This window comes from Macaca mulatta, chromosome 1 (assembly GCF_049350105.2).
Source record: "Macaca mulatta isolate MMU2019108-1 chromosome 1, T2T-MMU8v2.0, whole genome shotgun sequence".
In the NCBI taxonomy this organism is placed as follows: domain Eukaryota; kingdom Metazoa; phylum Chordata; class Mammalia; order Primates; family Cercopithecidae; genus Macaca; species Macaca mulatta.
The window spans coordinates 158,768,806-158,787,686 of NC_133406.1; the positions used below are offsets into that span (position 1 = coordinate 158,768,806).

The 18,881-nt window shown below is 40.8% G+C and overlaps 1 protein-coding gene across 40 annotated transcripts in view; it reads right to left on the minus strand.

The window, feature by feature from the left end:
- Positions 1 to 18,881, minus strand: part of ADGRL2 (adhesion G protein-coupled receptor L2) — a 293,729-nt gene that overhangs the window by 190,327 nt on the left and 84,521 nt on the right. For 10 of the 40 annotated variants that reach the window (XM_077988260.1, XM_077988153.1, XM_077988216.1 and 7 more), the window contains exon 1: positions 3,457 to 3,537. The exons of 4 other annotated variants lie outside the window; for them this stretch is intronic. The gene's annotated coding sequence lies outside the window, so the exon portion shown is untranslated. Of the gene's footprint in view, positions 1 to 2,289; positions 3,074 to 3,456; positions 3,538 to 3,765; positions 4,214 to 18,881 lie in introns of those variants that run through there. 26 more of the 40 variants (XM_077988256.1, XM_077988145.1, XM_077988214.1 and 23 more) reach the window with 7 other exon arrangements.

An 18,881-nucleotide genomic window follows, 5' to 3' on the forward strand; every position in this document is an offset into this window, starting at 1 on the left:
AAGTTCAGAAACACAGCCTGAATCCACCTCCCTATTTTCACCCTTTACAATTCTCATTGCCCTTTGGGCCTCCGCTTGGAAGCAGAAGGAAGACAGGCTGAAGTTTTCTCAATTGAGCTAAAGCTAAGAAACCTTTGATATGCTAATAGTCCCCTTCAAACGGTAAGAATTCACACTTGCATTAATTCAAACAATTTGTGCAGAATGATGTGAAATGGCACCTCTTTTAGAGGCAAACAACAAAAGGAGAGAATCGGAATGTCTGAAGAAACTAAACAACAGAACATTTGTTCTGTAGTATTCTTTCTATTATGCATAAATTTACGGAAGGGTGGAGGGAGAGACAACAAAAAGTCCCATAACACACCTGGACAGAAGTAAATTTTCTTTTAAAGGGTTTCTCAAGCATTACAAAGATACAAAATTTAAAGTTACAAAGTACCCTTACTTAGGTCAAAACAGTCCCATCACAAGTTGGAATGTTGCCACAGACGAGTACCAAAATTATTCTATTTTTCTGCTATGGATGCACATTGCCTATCTTCTAAGGTCTGCCCAAGATCAAACCTAACTTAGCAAGAGACATCCCAACAGGTAATTATTTACCAAAGGATGTGACTTTCTTAGTTGTGCAACTTCGTTGAGCAAAGAGCAAACTCGGTGGGATCCGTTCCAGACACAGTGACAGGGAAATGAATGAATCAACCATGTCCGTTAAATCTGTGCCTCTGGAAAGGGGAAGAGAAGCGCACGTACTGAGAGAATGCAGAATAAAATCACAGAATTGAGGGCGGGGTGGGGAAGAGAGCGCCTTAGAACCTGGCCTTTGTAACGGGAACCATATGGTTGGTAGCTGCGGCTCAGACGCTCCCAGGCTGCTTGGGAGAAGCTGCTAAGCAGCCTGACACCTTTCAAGAAACAGGAGGAAAACATTTCCTTGGTCTGAATCTGAGACAACAGTTTGTATCAGGAAGAACGGAATGGGGGGCGGGGACAGGGAAAAAAGATGAGGGGGAGGAGTCCCTAAAAAGAGAAAGGCTATGATAGATACCGCAGGACTTGTCCCTCCAACTATACTTTGAGAGCAGAGTGAACAGAGGATTTCAGAGGGGGGGAAAAAAAGCCTCCACTCAGCAACACTTTAGCATTAAGTAAAGCTTCCAGTGATTTCCCCTCACCCCAACCCCGCAGTTTGGCGAAAGGAACAAACTTTACGGGTCCCAAGCGCAGAAGTCTCGCAGGCGCGCCTCCACACTGCTGGGGCGCTTCCATGGTTTGGCTCGCCCTCGCCCCCTTTGCCTGAGGGTCGCTCCAGCCAATCAAGGAGCCCACGCTCGGACAGCGAGGGGGTCTCCCCTTCCCTCGCGCTCCTCCCACGCCTTTCTCTAGCCGCCACTCCCCAATGGCACCCCCATCCTACAAACCAGGCTCCCTGCCCCACAGCCACTCCAGCAGCATACACCCCGTAACTTCTCCCGCAGGCCCAACGCGGCCCGCTGCTGCCCTCTCACTGCGGGTCCGGGAGGCTCTCTGCCCTCCCCGAGGCCCACCGGGCCCCTGGCCCCTGCACCCTCCCGCCCCACGAGGCCGCCCTGGCAGCAGCAGCAGCCCAGCCGCTCCCAATCGTAGAAAGCCCCGGTGGCGGCCCGACCACATCTGGCTGCGCTTTGCTGTCATCCTCGCCTCCCGACACCACCCAACCACCGAAAAGAAGAAACAGCAACCCGTAAAAACTCGTCCAAGCCCTCCCCCACCGTCCACTTCCCCCGAACTCGCTCCAGCCGCTCAGAGGGCAGGCGAGCGGGGCAGTGGTTTGGCCCCGGGCCCCAGCACCCGGAGCAAATAAGCCCGGTCGAGGGCGCGCTTCAGTCCTCCTCCCCAGCCCACCAGTGAAAGGACGGGCGGCGGAACCTTCCGACCCCAGGCTTTTATGAAATTTAAAAATGCATGGCTACCGGAGCCTCATCCTAACCCCCCTTGCCAGCGCCCCCAACAACTAGACTGATGCCTAAAGAGCGTTACAGGAGCTCCACGAGAAAAGGAGAAGCCGGCTGGACCGGACTGAGAGTTCGGCGGATCGATTTCCGAGAGGAGGTTGGGGGGCAGGGAACGAGCGGCCCGAGCAAGCGCGGGTCTCCCCCTGGCCCGGACGAACATAAACAAACAGCCGAGTCCCACTAACCCGCGGCTCCCTCTGCCTCCAGCATCCACCCCCGGACCGGAGGCGCAAAGCAAACAGGTCTCCGAAGCCAGGCACAGAGGCACATTGTTCGCTCCTGCGGCTCTTACCTCCGTCTGCGAGCGCGCCCCGGGGGAGGGCCGTCTGGCCCGGGGACCGCGCGGAAACAGGCTCGGAGGGCAGCGGCGACCCCGGCCGGAGAGGGCCGAGGCCGGCCGCGAGCGGGTCGTCGGCCGCCGAATCCGCGCGGGAGGCAACGCTGCGGCTCCCCGGCCGGACACTGCGCCGCGGCTCGGCGCGTCCTCCTGCTCGGCCGCCGCCGCCTCCAGCCGAGCAGCCAGCGCCGGGCGGCTCCTGGGGTTAAGTCAACATTTTCCCGCAGTTTCCCATACGCCGCTCTTCGAGAGGTCTTTCACACACACGCACTACACCCCCAGACCGCACGCTCCCTTAGAGAAAAAAAACGGAATCAGAGCGAAAGGGGTGGTGGAGGCAAAAGCCTGACAGAGGTGCGCAGACTTGGGAGTCCCTTCGAAGCGGCTGGCGGGCGGGCGCCGGCGGCGCGAGGCCAACTCAGTTTGTCAGGCGAAGCCCCTCAGCCCCCACAACGCCCGGCCGGACTGGCATCCCTCGCGCCGACCCTGCGGCCTGGGGCGGGAGGCGGCGGCGACCCCTCCTCACATTTCGGATCTCCCGGCCGGGGCTGAGCGGTGGCCACTGCCCCAAGCAAGGCTGGCGGCGCAGACTCGGACTCGGGGAAGCAAGGAGGAGCCGGGAAAAGCCACGCCACGCACAGCAACTGAGAGGAGATGCCCCCAACAATCCCAAGGAATTCTCTGGTAAGCTCCCGATTTCGCTCCAGCACCTCTGCGTGTGTGTGAGCGGAGAGAGAGTGAGAGGCAGCGAGAGGGAGCGAGAGGGAGAGAGGGAGAGACCGGGGAATGCGAAGTCCTGACACAGACTCTCCGCGAGGTCTGAACTGGAGTCACCTCCAGCCTCCTCCTCCTCCTCCCCCCCCCAAATCCGCCCTCCCCGCCAGTTGGGCTAATCATATAAACATACTAACGTGTACAGCGGCAAAGGACAAATCTCTCCCTCCTGATTTTTCCAGCAAGGGGCTCGGGCAAACTCAAAAGATTACAGGCAGCTAAGTACAAAACGTGGAGCAGATAATCTATAACTCATTGCCGCCCAATGGCCATTTTCCACTCCATTTGAGCAGCTGCTGCTGCCGTGCGCCCGAGCGGCGGGGAGGGGGAGCGAAAGGGTATACTTACGGGTTCGAGCCGTTAGGACGGCGGTGGCGGTGGCCGAGCAGCCGCCCGAGGACCAGGCCGGCCCCGGCTCCGCCGGCGGGGCGGCCGCAGGGCTGTCCGGGCGGCGGCGGCGGCGGCGAGGGACGCGCGCGCACGGCCGTGGAACGCGCCCCGGAGGCGGCCTGCGCCAGCTCGCGCCCCTCCCCTTTTCTCCCCTCCCCGTCGGCTCTCGCTCCCCCTACCCCCAGGTCCCCAGGCTCTACCTCCAGCTCCCCCCATCAACACACCCGTTCAACCGCTACCCCCAGCCCACCCCAAAACTCCACTCACTGCGCGCTGGCTCCTCCGCGCGCTCCGCCGGCGCGCGCTCTCCATCCTGTGCACACACATGTACTTTAAAAACATTTATTTTATTTCTGGAGCGAGGTGAAGAGTATTTGGGAGAGCGCCGCGCAGCGCGGCGCTCAGAGGCTGGGCGCAGGGGGGTGGCCGGCGGCTCGGGGCCCCCTCCCCTCTAGGCCCTGGAGCTTGCTCCCGGCCTGGACTTCGGAGAGGCGCCCGGGATGTGTCTTTCACCCACCCCGTCTCCAGGTTTTCTCTTTTCTCCACGCACCCAGCCGAAGGCCCCGAAACTTTTAGTTTCCGCAGCCCTCCTTTTGTGTAACTGCTTGGAGGAGAAAGAACGTCTGTTCGCCGCGGCTGCCTCCGTCCGGCTGCGGCGCGCGGGGGACGCTCCAGGGTTAATGCGTCTTTGATACCTGAGATTTCCGGCGCACTCGTTAATGAAAGTTACATTTTTTTAAATTGCGATGATTTTTTTCTTTGTAGTTACGTAGAGCCAGCGAAACTTTGACTTTATTGACTATATTTCACAAGAGCGTTTTGTTTGTTTTTGATTAAACTCACCAGGATAAGCAAAGGAAGGAAAGGAGACTACAAGGCTCTTTACTCTCAAGTATAGTCACAGTGCTGTTAGGTCTGTTTCCCTCATTTCCTTACATTGAAACTGCTTTTGCTCTTGTCCTCTGAACACACTTCCTTGCCCCTCTCCGTTGGCAATGTGAGCAAACAGCCAGGCAGAGCCAACGATGGACCTAAACTGAAAGGAACAGAGCAGGACAGTGCGAATCACGCTGGAAAAACGTTTAAAAGTTAAGTGTCCTGTGCATGCCAGAAAATTCAAACATGGATTTCTTTTTTTTTAATTACAAAATTTCTGAGATGGAAGCAGCTATGTTTTCAAATGTATTTGTAAATCACTGATTCTACTAATGAATGCAGCTATCAATTAAAGAAGCATATTTACCTTGGTTTTCAAGAAAAAAAAAATGCTTCTCCAATATTTAAAACCTAGAAACTAGTATAAAACTTGAGCTGCGTTGCTTTCAGAAACAATATGTACTCTTTGGTGCTGCAGGAATGTTGCAGGCATCACACTTCAGGAATCATTCCAAACAATGTTATTAATATGTCAACAGCAGATTGTTCAAAAGACACGAAGATCCTAAATACCTATCCGTATTTTGTCAAAAAGCCAGATAGGTGTAGTACTAAGTAAGTCCAATCCAACTACTGGTCAAGTTTGTTCTTGACTTGTAGGAAATCATAGGTTAAATGTACATGTGTCCAAATAACTAGAACATGTTCTTTTGGTGGGTTCATTGTAATTCTCAGATTAAAAAAGAGCCTTTGATAATCTAATTTCTTCTACCTGATGTACTGATGTTTTAACATTCTCACTATTTCAAAAGATAAAGGAGCAACTTAGAGCATTGGTGCTTTAAACTACATACACACTTCCATCTGGAATTTCTTACATAATTCAAATATTAACCATGCAGGATATAAACTAGTCTGGATAAAGTACATTTATGCAAAGCTGGTGCGAAACCTTATGACATACCTAAGTTTTTACGTATGTCAAAATACATACATACAACAGATCTACCTAGGAAAATTAAATCAGGCTACTTCAAGTCGTTGAAAAGAAGACAGAATTACCTAATTCTCAGACCTCAGAGGTAATTTTATGATCTCTCTAGGAATGTAAAATTATTTCATTCAGGATTGCAAAAGAGAGTATGTCAAACTAATAGTAACTTGCATTTACCAAGATATTTTAGCCCTTACATTTGTTCATCTTTGAAGGTTTTCACTCATCTGGGCACCATTCACAAGAAGCCCCAGTGAGTGCATACATTAGTCTAATCCTATTTTCTTTTGGGAAGCAAAACTTAGGCTGAAGTTTTTATTTAGTAAGCTTAGTAAGTAATCAATAGACATTTTTGCCTGAATTAAGCTGGCCATATGTTGGCTCATTTACTTACTTATTTAACTCTCTCAGAAATAATCTCTGGAAAACCCCATTATCTATCTGCATCATATATTTGATATTCTTCGATGCTCAGGACGTAAGTGAATCACTCTTCACCATATTCTTAAAGAGACACAAAAAAGGAGGATGCTTGGAAGGGGGACGAATTTATCAAAAGTGAATTAAAATTATACAAAGTAGAAAAATGCCCCATACAAGTTTCAAATCTTATTTCAATAGGATGTGTATTCTATAGAGTTCAAAGTGTTCCACACTTTTTTCCTAAAAATATAATAGACTTGCTATGTTTTAAAATTACATATAAAAATACTCTTTGTGTAAGACAATGTTTTAAATATTTAAATAATCCTTCAACCTTCTTTGTATATCCACAAAGAAGAATTGAAATAGTGTTTAATTATATTGCTAGATTCAAAATTAAGCTGTTAGCGACAAACCTGCCATTACAAAGGAACACGTAAAGGACGCACACCATAGAGTATATCTACATTCAAAAAACGTAATCTTCCTGGCACTGTCTGACAATTCATAACATAATTTATAACAATACAGGTATTATGGTAGGAAAAAAACAAAATGAGAAGCTTAATAATATCTACAGACGTGTGCAAGTTAAGGAGAGTTGGAGTATGTTATGCATTCCCTGCAATCCAATCAATTTAATTACTCAATCTATATTCTTTAAGTAATGACGAAATCATTGACTTATTCATAATAGTTGCTAATTGTTTTTTAAAATAAATTCTACAAAGGACAAAGGAAACACCCATTTCCATTTGTTTTATGTTAAATCAACATATAACCACTCATGGTGATTTCATTCAAAGAAAACAGAAGGAACTCATTAGCTTATGTGGTTAGAGAGATTGATGGGCTTCAAACATTTTAACCATACATGTTTTTTCCAACTGTAGAAACTCATGTTTTTAATTTAAGCAACCTTAAGAAACTGAAGATTATTTTATTCAATGGGTTCATGTGTTTCTGGTACAGAAATTATGCTAATTTTTAAACCAAGATTTATCATCTAAGTATCTTTGTTTAGAGGGAAGTGATCAGGCACTTGTTAAAATATACATAAGAATAACAGTAGTTTGAGTAACAAAGAATCTGAAATAGTATGAAAATGGACACAGGTGCAGAATATTGTGATTAGTGTAAGCCAACAGAACACAGTATCACTTTCACTTGCCCACTCTGGCAAATGGCTATAACTAAGATACTTCTAAAAGGGTCAGGGTTGAAGGGAAGAGATATTGAGGCTTGAGAGTAGGCCAAAAACTGCCATTAAGTTTGAGCAACACAGTTATAGAAAACTATTAAGGAGGGAAAGTTGTATCTATTATGGGGAGTGTATTTTTGCCTGTGATTAGAGTTTGTGAAAGTTCTCAAAATAAACAAAAAAACACGTGGAATGACTCTCATTTCTAATTCAGAAATAGAAATAAAATTAGCTAGATTATATCCTAAACCTAACTCAGTTCCATTTTCTTTATCATTACTTGTCAATGATGCTTGGTGCTGAAACTAGTTTTTCCTATTCTAGAAAATAAACTATGTTAAAGCTCTAGAGCAGATCAGAGCAATATATGAATGCCAAACTTAACTAGAACTTGTTGAAAGTTGCTAGCTTTGTTTTCAATTTTTGCCTTGCCATGCATGTAGTCTGAAAAGACATCAAAACTCATTTTCCATAAGAGCAAAAATATATGAAAGCATTTGGCAAAGCCAGTGAGGTTTCAGCTATTCTCCCTGCTCTATAGGCTTAGCAAATTTTGTCCAGGAAGGCCAAACCCTATCCACAATGTAGAGATGCAGTCTCCAAAAGTAATGACAGTTTAAAGTATAATATAAATATAATTAAGGCATATTGTGTTTAATGGTATAATTTAGAAGTATATAATCACATATATTATTAATACCTATCATTTGGTAATTAATACTTTTTTAAAAAAAAGCATCCACTAGTTCAACTGGTAACATGACTTTTTCTGTGCACTGCAAGTGTTAACATATGCATAATTGTATATAAAGATTTAGGAAATTTTTATGTCATTACCATTATGATCCTCAAAAGTAAGCAAATTTAGAAAGATATTTCTTATAATTATGGTTCCACTGAGTCTTAAACAACTCAAAGTTTTTCTTTCTCATAGATTGTTCCTATAACTCTCATTAATCTCTGCACCTTGAGAATTTTCTATAGTTGGGTCTTACAGATCTTTTATCAATGCTTCTGTCAGACCACAAAGTGTAAGCAAAAGAACACTCATTTTATACAAAGCTGTCTATAAATTATAATAATTTTGTTCATCATAAATATTCATAATCGTGTTTTCTCATTAACAGTACACAGTTTAAAAAAACACCTCCTGCCTTGCGCGGTGTCTCACACCTGTAATCCCAGCACTTTGGGAGGCTGAGGCAGGTGGATCACAAGGTCAGGAGTTCAAGACCATCCTGGCCAAGATGGTGAAACCCCTTCTTTACTAAAAATACAAAAATTACCCCGGCACAGTGGCAGGCGCCTGTAATCCCATCTACTCAGGAGGCTGAGGCAGGAGAATTGCTTGAACCTGTGGAGCAGAGGTTGCAGTGAGCTGAGATAGTGCCACTGCATTCCAGCCTGGGCACTAGGCCACAGAGCAAGACTCCATCTCATAAAAACAAAACAAAACAAAACAAAACAAAACCCCTCCTGATCCCTTTTAGTGCCTACAAACCTCCACCACTGTCAACGATGAAGATTAAATTTATTTAAACTTTCTTTAAAATTGTTGAAGGTAAACTAAGGGTAATCTAAAATTATAACTCTTTGAATGGGCAATTCTTTTTTTTTTTTTTTTTTTTTTTTTTGAGACTGAGTCTGGCTCTGTTGCCCAGGCTGGAGTGCAGTGGCCAGATCTCAGCTCACTGCAAGCTCTGCCTCCCGGGTTTACGCCATTCTCCTGCCTCAGCCTCCCGAGTAGCTGGGACCACAGGCGCCTGCCACTTCGCCCGGCTAGTTTTTTGTATTTTTTTTAGTAGAGATGGGGTTTCACCGTGTTAGCCAGGATGGTCTCGATCTCCTGACCTCGTGATCCGCCCGTCTCGGCCTCCCAAAGTGCTGGGATTACAGGCTTGAGCCACCGCGCCCGTATCATGTATTGCTTAGGTACAGAACAAAAGCAAAGAGATGGTTAACAGTAGAAGCAACTCTACCAAATCTAAATCCTTAAAGATAACCAAGTAGCAATTTCACAGAATAGTCCAAATTGAATTTTTAGTGCCTCTGAGAATATGACTTTGATTATTCATGTCATAGTTCAAGGTAGTATGGCAAAACTTGCAAAGGCTTTTAAGAGTCAGGAAACAAACTCACATACACCCTCTCTGCATTTTAGAAAGTCAATCAAATCTACAATTATATAACACTTATAATGTTTTCATATTGTTTCAAGTGTGTATAACACTTATAATGTTTTCATACATTAAAGTTTCCATAATCATACAGCATAAAATAATTATACTCTGTGATTCCTTAGTATTTTTTAGACACAAAAAAACTTACTTATTTATTTATTTATTTATTTATTTATTTATTTATTGAGACAGTGTCTCACTCCAGCCGGGGCTGGAGTGCAGTAGCACAGTCATGGCTCACTGCAGCATTGACCTCCTGGGCTCCAGCAATCTTCCCACCTCAATCTCCCAAGTAGCTGTGACCACAAATGAGTGTCACCATACCTGGCTAATTTTTTTTATTTTTTCTAGAGATGGAGTCTCCCTATGTTGCCCAGGCTGGTCTTGAACGCCTCAGTTCAAGCAGCCCTCCCAAAGTGCTAAGATTACAGCCGTGGACCACCGCTCCTGGGCCTGTTTCATTTCTGAAAATCTTTTATAGCATAAAATTGTGTAACATGAGATGTTTGACTTTGACTTTGCTTGATCCTTCTGATCTATATATTAACTCTTACTAATATTTTTCATGATTTTGTTCTCTAATCAATATAACTATGATCTTTTACTCCACTTTGCTGCTTTATTTTTTAAAGACCTTTATTTGTCATGTACATTTTAGTAAAAATAGATATGTCTGAGCATCTGGAAAGTAGAATAGCAGTTTGCAAAGTAAAATAATGTGTTATAAACCTAATTCCCATCAGCATAGCTTCTTAATAAAAGAATAGAATAGTATCATTCAGGTTTCAACTTATTGAAACTCTTTACAATGCATTCTTAAGGTCAGTATGAAATCAATCACTGAGATCCTAGACCAAACAATGATGTAATAGGCATATGCTTTTGTGATACAAAAGAATCAGTTTTCTTTCAAATTAGCATCCAAATTTAGAATCATATTAAAATGTCATTCATATCTCAAAGGAGTACTGAAAGGATTCAGTAATGATAAGGTTTTGTTAGGTAATATTTAATGAAAAATTTGGGGAAAAAATTTGTTTTAGGTTAGAAATACAAACACATAAATAACCTATCCAGTCATTATACATTAAAAAGATGTTGCTAAACCATCACCTGGGTAATGTATTCTTTGAGTGGTTTTATTTTAGTGATGGAAGTGTGTTTCACTGACCATCCACACTCTTAGTCAATTGTCCTGGTTACCGAAATCACCTATCTACAATATAACTAACAAGGATTATTAGTGCATTAAGAGTGCCCCCTTCATTACAGCGGCAACTTTAGTTGTCCTGATAATGACGCCAACTTAATTAGTATTATCTCCTTACTACCCTAATTAATAGCTCAAATTCAAACTATATATTTTTAATTGTTCAAACAATGTAGAATACACAGCAAGAAAAGCTAATTTCTTATTTATTATCTAATGACAATTGAAACACAGTAATTCATTATAATACTGGGTTACTGCTATATATGAGGAGACGTGTCAAGGAAAGAGGTAATAGTTATAACATAAAAACAATTTTTATAGTTTGTTAAAATTAGAGAAAAGCAGAGTAAAAATGCTGGCTATGAAATGTAAATGTTTGAGGAACCCAAGAATGTGAATTATTTTCAAATAATCTGAATCCCAAGAAGACTATCATTTATCATTTAAAAATAAATTTGTGGGTAATCAAATAAAGAACCTGAAAAATATTTAAAAGAACGAATTTTGACATTTTCATATAATTATTCAATATTTACTTTCTCTCCAATGCCCTGTTGCAAAATGATTTTAAACTTGATATATGTATAAATCAAAATATTTTATGCAGGTGTAGATTTGAGATGATAATGCTGCCCTATTTGCTTATATTGAATATTTCTGTACAGGAGGAAATTATTTAAGGTCAAAAATAGATACTCGATTGAATATTTAGAAAACTATCTTTCCTTAGGAATATTCACAGCTTATCAAAATTTGGAAGTAAAATATTATACCTTATATACTGAGGGAAGTCTGTCTTTGCCTGAATTTTTCAGTTAGTGAGAGAAGTGTTTAAATACTCTGTAGTTAGATTATTACCTTCTACAAAACTGAAACAGATGTGTGTCTTAATATGCCATTAAATTTATGATTTACATAGAACCCTTGCATAGAGCTGAGCAGAGGCCAATGATTCTAATTTGCTCTAGATTTACAATAACCTGATCTGGTTTTTGTAAGTACTGAAACACTTTAAACAAAATTAGAAAGCAGTTGTGCTTTGTGTGATTAAAGATGCAATTCCCTTTGGGGTAATGAGAAAAGTTAGAGCATGTTTCTTTCTTTATGGATGTTTCTATTATAAACAAGAGTGCTATACATTATATATTTTTGTTACTATGATTTTCTTGTTTTTAATTATAAAATAAACCAACTGAATTTCAGTGGAGTCTAAAATTGAAACTATGCCAAAATTTAGCTGAAGAATGTGTACTGAGCCTTATAAAAATCCTTAAAATTTTTCCCAGGGTCGTAAGGTCTTGTTGTATAAATACTAGTTCACCATCATTTTCTAGAGCAAAACATCTTCTGATTAAGACCTATGTAGCAAAAAGACTTGAGTGCAGAATAAATTTTAAGTCAGAGAATGACCTGAGTAAAATTGTTCAGGACTAATGATTACTAGATTCATATAAATTGCAAATAAAAAAAAGGTCTATTTTATCTCGTTACACAAATAATAACATGTACAGCACCATTATTTAAACTTTCTCCTTTGCTTTGGTGAATTATACTTCAGCTGCTAAAAATAAAATCTGTACAAATACTTTATTTTAAATATTGTAAATACTGTTTCCTTAAAAATCAGCCAGGAAATGTTGATATAAACATCATCATAAGCATATGTGTACATGTTTATGTATATAGAAAATAAGCCCATGAGAAAGTATTAATTCATTAAAAGTTTATCTCTCATAAAACCTTTATTAGCCCTTGAAGTCTTTGCCACTTCATATAAAATGATTTATCTTTTGAATAACAAGGTTCCATTAATCTGTTTGACAAAGGAATTTTTAAATCATTTAAATAATTTATTTCAATGAATTATTTAAATTCTGTAAAAAATATATATGCACATGTATATGTATATATCTGTGTCTATATATTTGTGTTCTGGCACAATATCACATAAGAAATACAAAATGGAATTCAGAATACATTGTCCTTGACATCACCAGTGTGACTTGGTGTTGCTGCTGATGTGTTCTGTGATCACCCACTGTTTGCATAGGACCCCTGTTAGAAGGCCATTTGTGCTACATTTGGCACAACAGGGTAATTTAATGTCAGGGGAAACTTGCACATGATTTTCTATATTCATTTTTAATTTTGCGGTTTTATTAAAATTGTAGGCTGACATATTTTTCAAAATGTAAGGATAATAAAGGCAATTATTAAGCAGTCATAGAAACCTGCTTTCCTCAATTCAGTGCTCTAGGTGCTGCTGGAAAATGGTAAACATACTCCCTCCCCAGAGAAATAAATCATCTGTGGAAACAAAGGAGAAATACGCACAGAAAGGAAACAAGAATATACAAAACTATTTATAAGTTAATACACAAAACTAATTAGGACATAAGGATTTATAGACTATGCTTAATATGCATGGCGTTCTGAAATTTTAACTATATACTATTTCTTCACAGACTATTCACAAAATTTTCTTTCAAATACATTTTATACTTGTTCCTTTTTCCCTGAAAATACACTTTTACTCAGAAAAATAATGAAAACGATGAATAATTTTCCAACTTTGGTGAAGTTATAGAATAAATTTTTGACAAGTTATCAATTTTATTTTTAAACCTGCAGGAAAATTAGCTTTCACTTAAGTATATCCTACACAGAACATAATAGGTAATATATATCTGGTTTTTTTTTTTACCTGCTCATCTCCTTTTTTGTTGTTTTTTTTTTTGGAAATTCCATCCAGTTTTTTTTTCCTGTGTGCCACTGTTCCACTGCCCCATTATATTAGGTTTGGGTGGATTCATTCGGGTTTTATTTCAATTTTATTACCCATCCTATCAACAAATTTCCTTTGGCCTTAATTTACTAAAGAGGACATAATTTCACACATAATAATATCTCAGTCTGTTTTTGTGGCATGTAGTAAACTTTGAGCTTCCAACTTCTTCGGTCCTCTCACTTTCATCCAACCGGCCACAAACCCAGCTATAACACTGTGCCATCCATTTTATACCAATTACCCACAATACTCAAACCTTGGGAGGCAGGTATGAGAAGCTCTCAGCAGTCTAATACAATTTTGTAAAGTCTCTGGTCTACCAAAATAGCTCATGACTCTTGGGGAGATAATGGTCTTTTAAAAGTTCCTATTTTTAAAAGATGCCTTAAATTTTAAATTTTAATTAAAAAGAAAAAAGATGCCTCAAACTCCTTTCTAGAACTTAGAACTTCCTCTTGGGAAGCACCACCCTCCCTACTCATATTCTTTTTTTTTTTTTTTGAGATGGGGTCTTGCTGTGTCACCCAGGCTGGAGTGCAGTGGTGCCATCTCAGGTCACCATAACCTCCACCTCCCTGGGCTCAAATGATCCTCCCACCCTAGCCTCCACAAAGAAGCTGGGACCACAGGCATGTGCCACCAGGCCGGGTTAGTTTTTGTATTTTTGGCAGAGACAGGGTTTCACCATGTGCCTAGGCTGCCTGCTCACATTTGTGTATCTAGAAATGGCTCCCAACTTTGTATGGCATAGGAAGTATTATACTATTCAGAATGGTATGCACCAATCATACTGAGGTAATTTTGAAACATTTCACTTATTCTCGGAAGCTTTTTGAAGAACAGTGACCTTTTCAGTGTCTAGCTGTAGATGGCTGATGGAAAGTATTTCTGGAACAGATGAGAGTTAGATTCCTATGATGATGAATACCATTGTAATATTTAGTTCAGTGTATTGTCCATATTCTGCAGCACTGCTTTGGCTGATATAGATATTGCAAGTTGAATAACCTAGAAATCTTATACAAATGTACTCACCACATGTAAACACACACACAAATTTACATTAATAATAAATTTGTTTTGTCAGTTAATTGAAATATTTTTGTAGGGTATATGTAAACAAATTTTAGTACCTGCATAAATTAGTAATTACAATGAAAATTTGAGTATTTTCCAGAATAACAACATTTCTGTGTGTGCTTTAAGTAAAAAGAAACAAAAATGTAGACAGATTGTCAAAGGAGTTTGTAGTACTACTAATCATCCTGAGTGTGTGTTTGTGTGTGTGTGTGTGTGTATGTGTGCATTGGATAGGTGGTAAATATCTCAAGGAAAGCAGGAAATTAAGGAATGTGAATTATTGAATTCAGAAAAGCTGAAATGTTGGCTGTCAATTACATTTTCCCTAGAACACTCTTCTCCTTTATACCTTTCCTGTCCCAACAACTTAGATAAGATAAAGATGTGTCCAGGGAACCTCAGAAATTAGAATCAACAGGATTTACATTTAAGTTTTCAAGGGTTATGTTTTGCACCCTGGTATTTTGGTTTTATTCAAGGGGAAAACATCTTCGACAAATTATACATTATGGTAAAAAGTACCATATTTCCATCGTAGCTCACTTATGACTCACTAAGTTGTCAAAGCCTGGAACCCTACCTCCAACAACCAAAGAGCCTTTTCAACCAATTTTTCCTTGCCAGATCACTAGAAAAATTTTTATTAATATTATCTTGAAGAGTAAACTAATAGAAATGTCCAAAAAAGGAGATGTTTGGATTTTTTGCTGGCACTTTAAATGCTGTTTCTTTTTGTTTACATTCCTGTTTCACATTTCTTTTTTTTTTTTTTTTTTTTTTGAGTCGGAGTCTCTCTCTGTCCCCAGGCGCTCACGGCAACCTCCACCTTTCCGGTTCAAGCAATTCTCCTGCCTCAGTCTCCAAAGTAGCTGGGATTACAGGAGCTCACCACCACACCCGTCTAATTTTTGTGTATTTAGTAGAGACGAGGTTTCACCATGTTGGCCAGGATGGTCTTGATCTCCTGTCCTCGTGATCCGCCCACGTTGGCCTCCCAAAATACTAGGATTACAGGCAAGAGTCACTGTGCCCAGCAACATTCCTGCTTTTAAAAAAATTTTCCAAAATATGTTAGTACATATTTTGTACTAACAAAATATTTCGCTATTTAAGAAAATTATACTAAATATCATTTTATCTTTCTTTGATGATGTGCAATTTTTCAGTGTTGAAGAATCATCAAAATGAACATTGATTATCATAGAACTTATTACACATCACTGTATTTGTTGGTTTACTTGTCCTCTTCCCCACATGACTGTAAGCTCCTTAGAATCTCTCTAAACTTTATATGCCCAGCTCTTAGCAAGGCATAAAATAGAGGTCTCAAACTGCTGTGACCTGTATAAAATCTACCCCACAAATGTAGTTTGTTTGCACCATAGATAGTGGGTCACACTGTCTTTGGTTTTGTTTCATTTTTTAATCTATCGTCTGTCAACTCTTAAAAATTAGGAGATTTCCATAAAATTGTGGATTTCCAGACCGGGCACCATGGCTCACCCCTGTAATCCCAGCACTTTGGGAGGCCAAGGCGGGTGGATCACAAAGTCGGGAGATTGAGACCATCCTGGCTAACATGGTGAAACCCTGTCTCTACTAAAAATACAAAAAATTAGCCGGGCGTGGTGGCGGGCACCTGTAATCCTGGCTACTTGGGAGGCTGAGGCAGGAGAATCGCTTGAACCTGGAAGGCAGAGGTTGCAGTGAGCCCATATCATGCCACTGCACTCCAGCCTGGGTGACAGAGTGAGACTCCATCTCAAAAAAAAAAGTATGGATTTCCAACTTCTGAAGAAAAAATAGAAAGATCTGGCAGCATTTGGCATATATTAGGTCATAGCAACATCCAGGAGGAGAGGCTTTACCTTTTAAACAAAACATGTCCTCTGTGTTAGTCTGTTTTGCATTCCTATAAAGGAATACCCAAGACTGGGTAATTCATAAAGAAAAGAGGTTTATTTGACTCATGTTTCTGCAGATTGTACAGGAAGCTTGATGCTGGCATCTGCTTCTGCTGAGGGCCTCAGGAAGCTTACAATTATGGTGAAGGCAAAGGGGGGAAGCAGACTTGTCACATGGAGAGAGAGGGAGCAGGAGAGAGAGGGAGCAAGAGAGAGATGGGGGAGGTCCCTGACTATTTTCAACAACCAAATCTTGCATGAATACACTACTGTGGGGAGGACCCCAAGCCATATATGAGGGATCCTCCCCCATGACCCAAACACCTCCCACCAGACTCCACCTCTAATACTGGGGACTGCATTTTAACATGAGATTTGGAGGGGACAAACATCCAAACTATCACCCTTTCTTACTCCCTGTATTCTCTGTCATTTCTTATTACTCCTCAAAACCAAGGCAAAGTATCTTGTGCCATGAATCACTCCATTTGTGTAATGTTTTATGTTCTATTTTAATAGTGGCATTAAAGGAAATTGAAATGTGTCATCACCCATATTTCTATAAAGTGGAAAATAGAAGATAGATCAAGAGGACTATATCTTTCACCCAGCTGCCCTTCACCCGTTATTTTTCTTCCTGGCCCCTATAAACATTTATGTTTGAGCTCTGGTGGTCAATAATTTTTATGTTGAAAAAAAGTGTGAATTATACTGTCAATAAACATTATAAGACATGAAGAAATATATTGAATAGTAGCAATGGTGCTTTACTTTGTTCAAAGGATTTGTATATGTATTACCTCATTTGTGTTCTTACGTCATAGATCATATTGAAATTATATTGCCCCTTTATTTGTACTGATTGACTTAGTCTATTCTCTATTTATATTCACTTTCACCAGTTTTCTTTTTTCTCCCCACCTGTCATCACTTCCCACCACTCTTCTATTGATGTTTTATCTTACACTTTTTTTTTTCTTTTTGAGACAAGTGTCTTGCTCTGTCACCCAGGCTGAAGTGCAGTGGTGTGACCCTAGCTCACTACAACCTCCACCTCCCAGGTTCAAGTGATTCTGCTGCCTCAGCTTCCTGAGTAGCTGGGATTACAGGCATGTGCCACCATGCCTGGCTAATTTTTGTATTTTCAGTAGAAACGGGGTTTCACCATGTTGTCCAGGCTAGTCTGAAACTCCTGACCTCAGGTGATCCACCCTCTTTGGCCTCCTAAAGTGCTGGGATTACAGGCATTAGCCACCACACCCAGCCATTTTTATGTGACTTGTTCAGTTAGTTTCCCTACATGGAAAGGTGCCTTGACAGAAACAAATAATGATTTTGATTATTTTCATATGACCTAATATCCCATAACTATACTTCACCAAGAGATGACATGAAATAAATCAGACTGCATTAGTCCATTTTCACTGGTGATAAAGAAATAACCGAGACTGGGAAGGAAAGGAGGTTGAATTGGACTTACAGTTCCACATGGCAGGGGAGGCCTCAGAATCATGGCAGGAGGTGAAAGGTATTTCTTACATGGTGGTGGCAAGAAAAAATGAGGAAGATTCAAAAGCAGAAACACCTAATAAAACCATCAGATCTCATGAGACTTATTCACTACCACAGGAACAGTATGGGGGAAACCACTCCCATCCCCATGATTCAAATTATCTCCCACCGGGTCCCGCCCACAACACGTGGGAATTATGGGAGTACGATTCAAGATGAGATTTGGGTGGGGACACACAGCCAAACCATATCACAGACTTTTTCAGTCAGGCAAATGGAAGTAAACAATCTTTGATGAATTAACATACAGTTTAATAGATGTAGTTAAATAAAAACACAATAGAGCAGAAACCGCCAAAAACACAAAATGTTTTAAGGCAAACAAGCTAAGCCTTCACTAAAAGTTACCAGAAGTAGTTGATAGCCCCAGAGGTGTTTAAAAAATTCTTCCTTAAGATTATACTTTTCAAAGAGGAATATTTGCTTAAAATTGGAATGACTTCCAGAGTTTAAGAATTTTTAAATTTTATTTGTATTTATTTATTTATTTATATTTATTGAGACACAGTCTCACTGTGTCTTCCAGGCTGGCGTGCAATGGCACAATCTTGGCTCACTGCAACCTCTGCCTCTCGGGTTCAAGTGATTTTCATGCCTCACCCTCATGACTAGTGGGATTATAGGTGTGCACACAACACCCAGCTAATTTTTGTGTTTTTAGTAGAGACAAGGTTTTAGTATGTTGTTCAGAGTGGTCTCAAACTCCAGGCCCCAAGTGATCCACCCGCATCAGCCTCCCAAAATGCTGGGATTATAGGCATGAGCCATTGTACCTGGCTAAATTAAGAATATTTTTTAATATGCCAAATTTTATGCTGTATTTCTTATTGGTGAGTGTTATTAGTACATTGTCATTATTCCTAATTTTCTTTTGTATTTTCTATCTTCATACACAAATTTTTAGTATGATTACAGGCCAACACATTTTCTCATGAAATATAACCCTTTATTTTATTTAATTTTATTTTTTGGAGATGGAGTCTCCCTCAGTCTCTCAGGCTAGAGTGCAATGGGGCTATCATGGCTCACTACAGCTTCCAACTCCCAGGCTCAAGCAGTCCCCCCACCTTAGCCTCCAAGTGGCTGGGACTACAGGGATGCACCACCACCACACCCACCAATTTTTTTTTTTTTTTCTGTAGAGACAAGAGT